At 45.6% G+C, this 15,651-nt stretch overlaps 1 protein-coding gene across 2 annotated transcripts in view; it reads left to right on the forward strand.

Moving 5' to 3' along the window:
- Window positions 1–15,651, forward strand: part of FSTL4 (follistatin like 4) — a 1,562,686-nt gene that overhangs the window by 1,187,101 nt on the left and 359,934 nt on the right. The gene's annotated exons all lie outside the window — the stretch shown is intronic.

The following is a 15,651-nucleotide window of genomic DNA, read 5'->3' on the forward strand; positions in this document are numbered from 1 at the left end:
CCTGCTTTTTGAGGATTGACCACGGGTTCCCAGAGATCTAGGGGATTTCCTGGCTATGCACCCAAAATTTCAATGTTTTATTCACTAAGCCACTTAGTTATCACCCTTCATTTTTTACTAAGAGTATCTTTACACGCTACGACATCGCTAAAGTGATCTCGCTGGGGTCACGGATTTTGTGATGCACATCTGGCTGCGTTAGCGATGCCGTTGCGTGTGACACCTATTAGCGATTTTGAATCGTTGCAAAAACGTCCAAAATCGCTAATCGGTGACATCCCCCCTAAGCTCAATTATCATTGCCGCAGCAGTAACGATGTAGTTCGTCGTTCCTGCGGCAGCACACATCGCTATGTGTGACACCGCAGGAATGAGGAACCTCACCTTACCTGCGGCCGCCGGCAATGAGGAAGGATGGAGGTGGGCGGGATGTTACGTCCCGCTCATCTCTGCCCCTCCGCTTTGATTGGGTGGCCGCTTAGTGACGTCGCTGTGATGCTGAACGAACCACCCCCTTAGAAAGGAGGTGGTTTGCCGGTTACAGCGACGTCGCTAATCAGGTAAGTGCGTGTGACGCTGCCGTAGCTATAATGTTCGCTACCGGCAGCGATCACCACATATCGCCCGTACGATGGGGGCGAGTGCTATCGCGCTCGACATCGCCAGCAAATGCTAGCGATGTTGCAGCGTGTAAAGCCCGCCTTAGTGTTCTTTCAAGCTAAGAAACGTTATTACCAAAATACTCCTGAATCTTTGGGAAAAGATGCTCTTTGAGGATGTTTAAATACTATTCTTTATTCATGGCAGTGTTCTTAGGAAAATTGAAAAAAGTGAACTCAATCCCTTTGATGAAAAGCAAACCCATACATGGTCTCAGGATGCTTTATTGTTATCAATTACACAGGACTTATGGTAGTGTTCAAATTTTGCTCTCTAGACATTGACTCTTCCAGATGTGTCAAACTTGTCACAAGGTTAAAGTGATTACTAAGTGTCTCGGCAACAAAATTTTGACATTTTGGTTCGATGATCAGAAATTTTCCCAGATCTCAAAGCCTTCTATACTGCACCAGCAGCTGAAGAAGAAAAGTGACATAATGCCTCCCTGGTGCCCTTCACAATAAATCTACCTCCCTTTTGTCCCCCCCCCCACAGTGACAGTATAACCAAACATAAACTATTTTGAATTAGTTATCTCCTGCTTTATGACTTTCTCATAGTAGATTTGTCCTCCTCCCCAGTGGAGACCCCTGTGACCGCGAACATTACACCCCTGCCCCTCTCTCACTGTTGACAGTATAAAATATTAATGCACATTCTGTTTGTGCCATAATACATTACATCCATCTTTATGCTCGACTTCAACAGTAATGCTTCCCCAATAGCATCCATATACTATAAGTGTCCACCTTTTTAGGCATTGATAAAGTTGGAATGTCAAATTTGTAACCCTATAAATTTATAATGAGTAATCTATGAGGCCATTAAGAGAGCGTTGTTAATATATTAAACTACATTTGGGGCATTGTTAATGTCCCCCATTGAGGTCTCATACAATTAATACATTTTCTCCATAATATATAGTGTTCCTCCTTGTGGCACCCAAAATATAGTAATAATGTCTACCACTGTAGACATCGTTAGAGATGTCGTACCGTGTGACACCTCCGTACGACTGTGAACGAGCAAAAATTCTCACCTTAGGCTTTTTTCACCTCAGCGGTATTCTGCCGCACTGCCGGATCCGGCTTAAGGGCAGTACAGTACAATACAGTTCACAGACAGTGCGGCAATCCCCGGTCACATTCTGTCACATGCTCCGGTCACATGACCGCATGTGCCCGGAGCTTGCCAGTGAACTGTATTGTACTGTACTGCCCTTGTGCCAGATCTGGCAGTGTGGCAGGAAAACGCTGATGTGAAACCAGCCTTATCGTTGCTCATTGACACGTCATTCATTTTCAAAATGTTGGTCCTCCTTCTGTGCTCCGGTTGTTCATCGTTCCCATGGCAGCACACATCGCTCCGTGTGACAGCCCGGGAATGACGAACACAGCTTACCTGCGTCCCACCGGCAATGCGGAAGGAAGGAGGTGGGCGGGATGTTACATCCCACTCATCTCCGCCCCTCCATTACTATTGGCCGGCGGCTGTGTGACGTCGCTGTGACGCCGAATGTCCCTCCCCCTTCAGGAAAAGGATGTTCGCCGCCCACAGCAAGGTCGTCCGGGAGGTAAGTGCGTGTGACGGGGGTTAACGACTTTGTGTGCCGCGGGCAACTAATTGCCCATGATGCACAAACGACGGGGGCGGGTACGATCGCTCGTGCGATCACAGATAGATTGTACCGTGTGACGCCAGCATAAGTCAGATCACTAAGTCACATCTGGTCATACCACAATAGGTCACGGAATATATATATATATATATATCATATAGACATTCATTAATTCATTAAACAGATGAAGGACACATTGTGCTTACATCCCCAAAAAATCAGAAGGCATGCACAAGTGCTATCAGCTCAGAACTGGCAGTAATCAGTGTGAACCCACTAAACCCATCTACTGCATGGAGAAGTCTGGCCAGAAGTGGTCTTCATGGAAGAATTGCAGACCTTACTTTTGACTTGGAAAAAAGGCCAGGTGTCTCAATTGTGCACAAAAACATAGGTACTAGGTTGCAGAAAAATGTCAGCAAGTGCTTCAGGCTGATGTGTCAAAATAAAAATAGTTGGCTGTAACAGAAGGCAGGTATTTCACTGCATGGCTGGAGAGTGGTACAGAAATAAGTATGTGCAGGGAACAGTATAGCATAGTAGAGGTTCCTTGCAAATTTAGGGCTGTATTTCAGAAAATAAAGTTGGGAGTTTGGTTGGGATTAATAGTGTCATCTGTGAAAGGAAAAACAAGGAGATACTTATCCATCATGAAATACCTTCAAGAGCAAACCAGATTTGCTCCAAATTTATTCTGCAGCAAGACAATGAATCAAAACATAGAGGCAATGTGGCTAAAGGCTGCTTTACACGCAGCGGCATCGCTAGCGATGTCGCTGGTGAAAGCACCGGCTCCCGTCAGTTGTGTGTCACGGGCAAATCGCTGCCCGTGGCGCACAACATCGCTAGGACCCGTCACACGTACTTACCTACCTAGCGACGTCGCTGTGGCCGGCGAACCGCCTCTTTTCTAAGGGGGCGGTTCGTGCGGCGTCACAGTGACGTCACACGGCAGCGGTCCAATAGAAGCAGAGGGGCGGAGAGCAGCCGAAAGAAAGCCCACCTCGTTGCCCGAGGACGCAGGTAAGGTGTTGTTCCTCGTTCCTGGGATGTCACACATAGCGATGTGTGCTGCCTTAGAAACGACGAACACTCTGAGTCCTGCAACAGCAACGATATTTGGGATTAGAACAACGTGTCAACAATCAACGGTTAGGTGAGTAATTTTGATTGTTAGCGGTCGTTAGTACGTTTCACACGCAACAACGTCGCTAACGAGGCCGGATGTGTGTCACAAATTCCGTGACCCCAACGACATCTTGTTAGCAATGTCGTTGCTTGTAAAGCCCCCTTAAGTCCTGTCCTAGTGTCAACACTGGCTGGAGATGTGACAGAAGCATGGGGACTTTTGCTCGTCGCCTACCTCTTCAGGTGCTTCTGATGCTCACTCTCCAGTGCCCTGTGCATTCAGCGCCCAACATCTTTTTCCTTATGTTCAGATTAGAATGGGGCTTATACATGTGGGCAGACCTTGGAGTTCACTGCACATGTTCCAGGGTCAAACTGCAGCAGACGTCCTGGCCTAAAGTGAACACCAAGCAGTAACTTCTGGCTGAAGGCCAATGCGCATGTGAAGTTAGCTCCAGGGCCTGCTTGCAATTAGGAGTCCTTCCCTAAAGTAAACACAGGGACTGAGATGTGATGCGATAGAGGAGAGGAGAAAAGGAAGCAGACAGGAAGCAGCGGGAGCTGTAAAGTTCAGCAATGGAGTGAGAATATCTATTTTCTTATTCTTTCTATATCTTATGTTTATTGTACTCTGGTCACCTCAGAACATAATAAGAGACATTAAGTTCACAGAGAGTAATTTCTCTGCGAGTCAAATTTCCTGGTAGAATCCTCATGAACAGGATTCAAATTTTCAAATTCAAATCTACTTTCTGAAACATATTCAGCTTTACGTCAGCTTCACCATCCTTGTTTTCTTTCCACAAATAATTGTTTACTTATACTAATTATGCCAATCATTTTCCATGGATAAACAGTGAAAAATGACTTATACAAAGAGATCAATGACTTAACATAACAAAATGCTGACAATCCAACAGTAACTTTTACAATTAGCATCGGGACTTTTCAATGGGTGCTTCATTGACTCCATGCACAATTACATTGTGATAATTGACAAGAGTTTCATGGTTCCCTTTGACGTCATTAACACAAGGAAACAGTTTTGATTGGAAATTGACCATTCAGCACTGACAACTCACCTGTTTTTGATTAACAGATTATAAGTTGGCCGTGCACTTTAGAGAATACTGCCTGATACTTGAAAGACCATTGACCGACCAACTACACGGTGAACGATTGTCTACTGATGTTGACACACATATTTTGGTCAATATCAGTCATCACTGTTGTTCAATCTGACAATATATCTCCAATGTAATTGGGCAAGCAATATTTCTGGCAATGTCCTGGGAATATTCTTTCACAAAAAGATTTTTTGCTAATTACGATAAATGAAAATTAAAAAACAAACAAACAGCATATTCAATCCCAGACTATAACAGTCTATCATAAGTCATCCTAAATTACCATTAGGATTTAACCAGTGAATGATCATTGTGGTTGAAATTGTCCAATTAGCTTAAATTTAGACTGACGGCAGGATTAGACTGTACAGAGTTTGTTTTTAGACTGTAGTTATGTTATGTAGTTACAATTTTTATATGCTATCTTTATTAAGACCATTTTGCATTTTAGATCCCTTTAAACAGTAAAAACTCAATTGCAAACATAGCATTTTAATGTTGGATAAATTCTTTCCTGCTCAACAATCCTAGTATCCTTTAAACTTTCTCCTCAAACGACCTCTGTCTCACCATTCGGCTAGAATCAGGTATACAACAGCGGTAAATATAAACAATCACATTTCTTATCAGACTGAAGATGTTATGTGTTCCTACTTATCAGCGCTTATAAACGAATACACAAAGGAAAACCCGTTATAGCTCAACTGCAGACTCCTAATTAGCAAGGCTCCGAAAAATCTTATTTATATTCCTCCATGTGCTCAATGTCCTTTAGGAGATCAACTCATTACAATAAAATATTGTTTTGTACAAGGAGAGGTCCCAAATGAAATTGTATTATTTCTTAGTTACTAATTATAGTAAACCCTATTGTCAGCAATGAACACATTATTTTAGTAGGTTGTTGTATATTTTACTAGCAAAGGTTTTTCTGCTTGTGTATTTTTTCTTCAAGATGCTGTGCTTTTTTTTTATAGTATTCTAATTTTTTCAGCCTGTTATACTATAGAATGTGTATTGTATGTGAATAGGATTGTGATAATGTTAGAACGACATTTAGAAAGAACGCATAATAACTTGCTATTTAACATGGATTAAATTTCACATTACAACCGCAAAATTACTGGCTATATGAAAAAAATATAAAGAATTAAACAAAATATTTGGAATTTATTTAGAAATTTTATGCAGGTTAGACAATTTGTTTTTTTAGGAAGGTTCACTGATAAGAAACAAATGATTTTCTTTACTGGTACCCGAAACAATAAACTTTAAAGCCTTTGGTTACTATAAAATGTCCTTATTGCCTTTTTTACATTATGACAAAACCACCCAAACACCTTTTTCTCCATCTGACATTTTCTGCCTTATTGAAGTCATGAATAATTGTTGCTGCACTTCTTGCTTGGTTGTATATTCTTAACGAACATGACATACCCCATGATCACAACTGCTGTATCAATACCAAGTACACCTCCCTCCTAAGTAGAGTTGAGCGCGGTTCGTGGTTCGAGGTTCTCCAGTTCGAGGCTTGAGTGGTTTTGGTGCCTGTTCTAGATCGAACTAGAACTCGAGCTTTTTGCAAAAGCTCGATAGTTCTAGAAACGTTCGAGAACGGTTCTAGCAGCAAAAAACAAGCTGTAATAGTGTAAGTCACTCTGTGAATCACACTATTATCACATTTCAGTGTATAGTGTGCGTGAACAGCGCCTTCAGATCACTGCTGTTTCTATAATGGCGATCGCCATTTTTTTTTTTTTTTCTTGTCTTCCTTCCCTAAGCGCGCGCGTCTTGTGGGGCGGGCCAGCATGTCAGCCAATCCCAGACACACACACAGCTAAGTGGACTTTGAGCCAGAGAAGCAACGGCATGTGTGATAGGATGTCCATGTCACATGTCCCTGCATTATAAAACCGGACATTTTCTTCCAGGACGCCATTATCTGCCTTCTGCGTCTTTGGTGTCAGACATCACTGTCGCAGCTCCGTCTTCCTGAGTCCTATAGCCGATACAGCTGTATGCGCTGCATACACAGCGTTAGACAGCTTAGGGAGAGCACTTTATAGCAGTCCTTTTAAGGGCTCAAACAGGCAGGGTCAGAGAGCCATAGGTGACAGGTCCTGCAAACAGCAACAGCGTCTGTGTAGCCAAGGTCAGGGATTTCCTCCCTGCATTTCACCATTAGGAGGGAATAGAAAGGCAGGCTTCCATTCCTCTACCCAGAGCACCACAATCCTGCCACTGTACCCTCTTGCCCTCTGCACACTCCAACTCATTATAACTAAGCCATTATACTAGCAAACACTCAGTGTACCTAGTGGCATCTTATCTGTGGATATTGGACTTTGCTATAGTCCCACTAGTGCAAAGACATTTGCAGAGCACATCTGCCTGCATTGCACACTCCAACTCATAACTAAGCCATTATACTAGCAAACACTCAGTGTACCTAGTGGCATCCTATACGTGGCTATTGGACTTTGCTATAGTCCCACTAGTGCAAAGACATTTGCAGAGCACATCTGCCTGCATTGCACACTCCAACTCATAACTAAGCCATTATACTAGCAAACACTCAGTGTACCTAGTGGCATCCTATACGTGGCTATTGGACTTTGCTATAGTCCCACTAGTGCAAAGACATTTGCAGAGCGCATCTGCCTGCGTTGCACACTCCAACTCATAACTAAGCCATTATACTAGCAAACACTCAGTGTACCTAGTGGCATCTTATCTGTGGCTATTGGACTTTGCTATAGTCCCACTATTGCCAAGACATTTGCAGAGCACATCTGCCTGCATTGCACACTCCAACTCATAACTAAGCCATTATACTAGCAAACACTCAGTGTACCTAGTGGCATCCTATACGTGGCTATTGGACTTTGCTATAGTCCCACTAGTGCAAAGACATTTGCAGAGCGTATCTGCCTGCGTTGCACACTCCAACTCATAACTAAGCCATTATACTAGCAAACACTCAGTGTACCTAGTGGCATCTTATCTGTGGCTATTGGACTTTGCTATAGTCCCACTAGTGCAAAGACATTTGCAGAGCGCATCTGCCTGCGTTGCACACTCCAACTCATTATAACTAAGCCATTATACTAGCAAATACTCAGTGTACCTAGTGGCATCCTATACGTGGCTATTGGACTTTGCTATAGTCCCACTAGTGCCAAGACATTTGCAGAGCGCATCTGCCTGCGTTGCACACTCCAACTCATTATAACTAAGCCATTATACTAGCAAACACTCAGTGTACCTAGTGGCATCCTATACGTGGCTATTGGACTTTGCTATAGTCCCACTAGTGCCAAGACATTTGCAGAGCGCATCTGCCTGCGTTGCACACTCCAACTCATTATAACTAAGCCATTATACTAGCAAACACTCAGTGTACCTAGTGGCATCCTATACGTGGCTATTGGACTTTGCTATAGTCCCACTAGTGCCAAGACATTTGCAGAGCGCATCTGCCTGCGTTGCACACTCCAACTCATTATAAGTAAGCCATTATACTAGAAAACACTCAGTGTACCTAGTGGCATCCTATACGTGGCTATTGGACTTTGCTATAGTCCCACTAGTGCAAAGACATTTGCAGAGCGCATCTGCCTGCGTTGCACACTCCAACTCATAACTAAGCCATTATACTAGCAAACACTCAGTGTAACTAGTGGCATCTTATCTGTGGCTATTGGACTTTGCTATAGTCCCACTAGTGCAAAGACATTTGCAGAGCGCATCTGCCTGCGTTGCACACTCCAACTCATTATAACTAAGCCATTATACTAGCAAACACTCAGTGTACCTAGTGGCATCCTACACGTGGCTATTGGACTTTGCTATAGTCCCACTAGTGCCAAGACATTTGCAGAGCGCATCTGCCTGCGTTGCACACTCCAACTCATTATAACTAAGCCATTATACTAGCAAACACTCAGTGTACCTAGTGGCATCCTATACGTGGCTATTGGACTTTGCTATAGTCCCACTAGTGCCAAGACATTTGCAGAGCGCATCTGCCTGCGTTGCACACTCCAACTCATTATAACTAAGCCATTATACTAGCAAACACTCAGTGTACCTAGTGGCATCCTATACGTGGCTATTGGACTTTGCTATAGTCCCACTAGTGCCAAGACATTTGCAGAGCGCATCTGCCTGCGTTGCACACTCCAACTCATTATAAGTAAGCCATTATACTAGCAAACACTCAGTGTACCTAGTGGCATCCTATACGTGGCTATTGGACTTTGCTATAGTCCCACTAGTGCAAAGACATTTGCAGAGCGCATCTGCCTGCGTTGCACACTCCAACTCATTATAACTAAGCCATTATACTAGCAAACACTCAGTGTACCTAGTGGCATCCTATACGTGGCTATTGGACTTTGCTATAGTCCCACTAGTGCCAAGACATTTGCATAGCGCATCTGCCTGCGTTGCACACTCCAACTCATTATAACTAAGCCATTATACTAGCAAACACTCAGTGTACCTAGTGGCATCTTATCTGTGGCTATTGGACTTTGCTATAGTCCCACTAGTGCCAAGACATTTGCATAGCGCATCTGCCTGCGTTGCACACTCCAACTCATTATAACTAAGCCATTATACTAGCAAACACTCAGTGTACCTAGTGGCATCCTATACGTGGCTATTGGACTTTGCTATAGTCCCACTAGTGCCAAGACATTTGCAGAGCGCATCTGCCTGCGTTGCACACTCCAACTCATTATAACTAAGCCATTATACTAGCAAACACTCAGTGTACCTAGTGGCATCCTATACGTGGCTATTGGACTTTGCTATAGTCCCACTAGTGCCAAGACATTTGCAGAGCGCATCTGCCTGCGTTGCACACTCCAACTCATTATAAGTAAGCCATTATACTAGCATTTTTTGCTGACAGTTTAAGGGCCGTAGTTGCATTGTCAGGGATATTTATTCTTTATTATTCTGCTGTTAATAAAGCTAGACCACCACTGCAATCTTCACCACCTCTCAATTTTTACTACCACATTTTCAGTCCACAATCTTGTCGCAATCAACATGAGTGGCAAAATGACAGATGCTGGTGGAAAGGGGAAGAGGTTTTGTCTGTGAGGAAGGTGGCAAAGCTCCATTTTCATCTGCTGACGATAGACCATCTACCAGCAAAAGTAAGATGTCTACTACTTACCGTGGACAATCCGATGTGCTCCCTTTTTTATGGACACGAACAACAGGAACAAAGGTAGATGATGGCCAAAAAAGGAAAATGCTTGAATGGATCTCAAGTGGTCCAACAAGTGCCCTCTCAGCCACTTCAAGTACCGCATCCAAAAAACACCAGTCCTCTGAGTTGTCATCCCAATCACACTTGATTTCTCCCAGCTCTGAAGTCTCCATCAGCCCTGCACAGTATGGTGGAACTGAGATGGCTGAGTCTGCAGAGCTGTTCAGTCACACTATAGCCTGGGAATCAGAGGTCTGCTCCCAAGCTACAGTGAGTACAGAACAGGAAATGGTCTGCAGTGATGCCCAGAACCTTTGTGACTCTGATTCAGGCCGTGAGGACCAAGTTTCTGAGCATAATGTTGACCCTTTGTCACAAACTGTAACACCTGTGGTTATAGACAATGAGGAACATACTGATGAAGATGAGACGCAGATACCCGATTGGGATGACAACTTAAATATTCGGTCAGGGCAAGAAGAGGCTCGGTCTGAAGGGGAGGGGAGTGCAAACACAACAATTGATGATGAAGTTCTAGATCCCACCTACTGTCAACCCCCAGTCAGGCACTCGAGGAGGTCAACAGAGGCGGTGGAGGAGGATGCAACCGACGACGAAGTTACCTTGCGCCTTCCTGGACAGAGTCGGAGCACTGGTAGCACGTCTACAACTGCATCCTCAGCCACCACTCTGCCTATGAGCATTATTCGGGGTGGATCAACAGGTCGCATGGCCTCTAAGCCTTGCCTAGCCTGGTCCTTTTTTGACATAGAAAAAGATCGCCCAAATCATGTGATATGTAACATTTGTCATGATTCTCTTAGTAGAGGTCAAAACCTCAGCAGTTTGACAACTTCTTCCATGAATCGTCACATGAATAAATATCATAGGTCCCGGTGGGAAGCTCACTGTGCTGCAATGCGGCCTAGCGGAGCGAACCATCCACCGCCCGCCCCTTCCAGTGCATCCGCGCGCTCTTCATCTTCTAGGACTGTGGGGACAGCTGTCACACCTGTTTTTCCACGCAAAACTTCCACCACTGTAACCGCAACAGGCAGTTTGCTTGGTAGGTCGTCAGTTGGTTTGGAAGGGGAAACAAGTGAGTGTGTACAGCTCTCTCAGACATCGATAGCACCAACGTTGGATGAAGGCAACATCATGTCTCCACCTGCACTTTCCTCACAAACCTGCATTTTTCCAGGGACACCCTACTCAACACCGTCTACACACAGCAGCCAGATCTCTGTCCCTCAGATGTGGTCAAATAAAAGGCCACTTCCTCCGACCCATGACAAAGCTAAGAGGTTGACTCTATCCCTCTGTAAGCTGTTGGCTACCGAAATGCTGCCTTTCCGCCTAGTGGACACACAGGATTTTAGAGACCTTATGTCTGTCGCTGTGCCCCAGTACCAGATGCCTAGTCGCCACTACTTCTCTAAGAAAGGTGTGCCCGCGCTACACCAGCATGTCGCACACAACATCACCGCTTCCTTGAGAAACTCTGTGTGTGAACGGGTGCATTTCACCACCGATACTTGGACCAGTAAGCATGGACAGGGACGTTACATGTCGCTGACTGGGCACTGGGTAACTATGGTGATAGATGGTGAAGGGTCTGCTGCACAAGTCTTGCCGTCCCCACGACTTGTGTGTCAATCCTCTGTCTGTCCAAGTTCCGCCACAGCTTCTGCATCCTCCACCTCATCTGGGTCCTCCACCTCCGCCCCAAGCCTGCCTGGTCAGGCCACCAGCGTTCTCACTGCGCAGAAGGAATCACGCACGCCTCATTACTATGCTGGCAGCAGAGCGCAACGGCATCAGGCGGTCTTTAGCTTGACATGTCTTGGGAATAAGAGTCACACAGCTGAGGAGTTGTGGTCAGCTCTGCGGTCCGAGTTTAATAAATGGTTGTCTCCACTCAACCTGCAGCCTGGTAAGGCCGTGTGCGACAATGCTGCAAACCTGGGTGCGGCACTTCGCCTGGGCAAGGTGACACACGTACCTTGTATGGCTCACGTGTTGAACCTTGTCGTCCAGCAATTTTTAACACACTATCCCGGCCTAGATGGCCTTCTGAACAGGGCACGAAAACTGTCAGCTCACTTCCGCCGTTCAAGCGCCGCAGCAGAGCGACTTGCATCGCTCCAGAAGTCTTTCGGCCTGCCGGTTCATCGCCTGAAATGCGATGTGGCGACACGCTGGAATTCAACTCTCCACATGTTACAGCGACTGTGGCAGCACCGCAGAGCCCTGGTGCAATACGTCATGACGTATAGCCTGGGCCAACGAGATGCAGAGGTGGGTCAGATCACCCTGATGGAGTGGTCTCAGATCAAGGACCTATGCACCCTTCTGCACAGTTTCGACATGGCGACGAATATGTTTAGCGCTGACAATGCCATTATCAGCATGACGATTCCAGTCATTTACATGCTGGAGCACACGTTAAACACTATTCGGAGTCAGGGGGTGGGACAACAGGAAGGGGAGGAACTACAGGAGGATTCATATGCGCAAGGGACAACAACATCACCAAGGTCCAGAAGTTCATCATCACCAACGCAGCAGGCATGGGACCATGGGGGACAGGGATCAACAAGGGCGCATGTTAGCAGGCGAAATGTTGAGGAAGGTGCAGGAGAACATGAAGAAATGGAGGACGAACTGTCCATGGACATGGAAGACTCAGCGGATGAGGGAGACCTTGGTCAAATTTCAGTTGAAAGAGGTTGGGGGGAGATGTCAGAGGAAGAAAGAACAGGTAGCACCTCTATGCCACAAACACAGCGTGGACTTGGTCCGCATGGCTGCGCAAGACACATGAGTGCCTTTTTGTTGCACTACCTCCAACATGACAGTCGTATTGTCAAAATTAGAAGTGATGATGACTACTGGATTGCCACACTATTAGATCCCCGGTACAAGTCCAAATTTTGTGACATAATTCCAGCCATAGAAAGGGACGCACGTATGCAGGAGTATCAGCAGAAGCTGTTACTCGATCTTAGCTCGGCTTTTCCACCAAACAACCGTGCAGGTGCAGGGAGGGAATCTCCCAGTTGTAACTTGACAAACATGGGACGGTCTCGTCATCTTCAACAGTCTACCCGTACCAGTAGGACCGTATCTGGTGCTGGTAACAGCAATTTTATGGAATCTTTTCATAATTTTTTTAGACCCTCTTTTGCAAGGCCACCAGAGACAACAAGTCTGACACATACTCAACGGCTGGAGAGGATGATACAGGAGTATCTCCAAATGAACATCGATGCCATGACTGTGCAACTGGAGCCTTGCTCCTTTTGGGCTTCAAACCTAGAAAAATGGCCAGAGCTCGCAACTTACGCCTTGGAGATTTTGTCGTGTCCAGCTGCCAGCGTTGTCTCTGAACGTGTATTCAGTGCTGCTGGGTGTGTGCTGACAGATAAGCGCACGCGTCTGTCCAGTGACAATGTGGACAGACTGACGTTCATCAAAATGAACAAGTCATGGATCCAGAAGGAATTTACTACCCCTGTGTCATCCTGGGGAGAGTAAATGCTTGTTGATTTGGAATGTGCTTGATGCAAATCAAAACATCCTGTTTGCAACTAGGGCCCAAGTGCTGCCACTGATGGGGTGGGTGTCTGTGTGGCCCAATTTTTGGAAAAAAGGGAGACTCCGCTTGGAGTAACCCTTGCTTGCTGTGTTTTTAAAAGAAGCCAAGATGAACAGAGCTGGGATCAGGAAAGACTTTGCTACCTACCCCGGTGTCATCCTGGGGACGGATAAGAATGGCGTATTTTTGAATGTGCTTGATGCAAATCTAGCTGTGAATTGTACAACTGGGGCACAACTGCTGCCACTGAAGGGGTGGGTGTGTGTGGGGCCCAATTTTTGGAAAAAAGGGAGACTCCACTTGGAGTAACCCTTGCTTACATTGTTTTTAAAAGAAGCCAAGATGAACAAGTCATGGGTCAGCAAAGACTTTATCTACCTACCCCGGTGTCATCCTGTGGACGGATAAGAATGGCGTATTTTTGAATGTGCTTGATGCAAATCTGGCTGTGAATTGTACAACTGGGGCACAACTGCTGCCACTGAAGGGGTGGGTGTGTGTGGGGCCCAATTTTTGGAAAAAATGGAGACTCCGCTTGGAGTAACCCTTGCTTACATTGTTTTTAAAAGAAGCCAAGATGAACAAGTCATGGGTCAGCAAAGACTTTATCTACCTACCCCGGTGTCATCCTGTGGACGGATAAGAATGGCGTATTTTTGAATGTGCTTGATGCAAATCTAGCTGTGAATTGTACAACTGGGGCACAACTGCTGCCACTGAAGGGGTGGGTGTGTGTGGGGCCCAATTTTTGGAAAAAAGGGAGACTCCGCTTGGAGTAACCCTTGCTTACATTGTTTTTAAAAGAAGCCAAGATGAACAAGTCATGGGTCAGCAAAGACTTTATCTACCTACCCCGGTGTCATCCTGTGGACGGATAAGAATGGCGTATTTTTGAATGTGCTTGATGCAAATCTAGCTGTGAATTGTACAACTAGGGCACAACTGCTGCCACTGAAGGGGTGGGTGTGTGTGGGGCCCAATTTTTGGAAAAAAGGGAGACTCCGCTTGGAGTAACCCTTGCTTACATTGTTTTTAAAAGAAGCCAAGATGAACAAAGCTGGGATCAGGAAAGACTTTGCTATCTACCCCGGTGTCATCCTGGGGACGGATAAGAATGGCGTATTTTTGAATGTGCTTGATGCAAATCAAAACATCCTGTTTGCAACTAGGGCCCAAGTGCTGCCACTGAATGGGTGGGTGTGTGTGGGGCACAATTTTTGGAAAAAAAGAAAGACTCCGCTTGGAGTAACCCTTGCTTGCTGTGTTTTTAAAAGAAGCCAAGATAAACAGAGCTGGGATCAGGAAAGACTTTGCTACCTACCCCGGTGTCATCCTTGGGACGGATAAGAATGGCGTATTTTTGAATGTGCTTGATGCAAATCTAGCTGTGAATTGTACAACTCGGGCACAACTGCTGCCACTGAAGGGGTGGGTGTGTGTGGGGCCCAATTTTTGGGAAAAAGGGAGACTCCGCTTGGAGTAACCCTTGCTTACATTGTTTTTAAAAGAAGCCAAGATGAACAAGTCATGGGTCAGCAAAGACTTTATCTACCTACCCCGGTGTCATCCTGGGGACGGATAAGAATGGCGTATTTTTGAATGTGCTTGATGCAAATCTAGCTGTGAATTGTACAACTGGGGCACAACTGCTGCCACTGAAGGGGTGGGTGTGTGTGGGGCCCAATTTTTGGAAAAAAGGGAGACTCCGCTTGGAGTAACCCTTGCTTGCTGTGTTTTTAAAAGAAGCCAAGATGAACAGAGCTGGGATCAGGAAAGACTTTGCTACCTACCCCGGTGTCATCCTTGGGACGGATAAGAATGGCGTATTTTTGAATGTGCTTGATGCAAATCTAGCTGTGAATTGTACAACTGGGGCACAACTGCTGCCACTGAAGGGGTGGGTGTGTGTGGGGCCCAATTTTTGGAAAAAAGGGAGACTCCGCTTGGAGTAACCCTTGCTTGCTCTGTTTTTAAAAGAAGCCAAGATGAACAGAGCTGGGATCAGGAAAGACTTTGCTACCTACCCCGGTGTCATCCTTGGGACGGATAAGAATGGCGTATTTTTGAATGTGCTTGATGCAAATCTAGCTGTGAATTGTACAACTGGGGCACAACTGCTGCCACTGAAGGGGTGGGTGTGTGTGGGGCCCAATTTTTGGGAAAAAGGGAGACTCCGCTTGGAGTAACCCTTGCTTACATTGTTTTTAAAAGAAGCCAAGATGAACAAGTCATGGGTCAGCAAAGACTTTATCTACCCACCCCGGTGTCATCCTGGGGACGGATAAGAATGGCATAT

Source organism: Anomaloglossus baeobatrachus, chromosome 4 (assembly GCF_048569485.1).
Source record: "Anomaloglossus baeobatrachus isolate aAnoBae1 chromosome 4, aAnoBae1.hap1, whole genome shotgun sequence".
Classification (NCBI taxonomy): Eukaryota; Metazoa; Chordata; class Amphibia; order Anura; family Aromobatidae; genus Anomaloglossus; species Anomaloglossus baeobatrachus.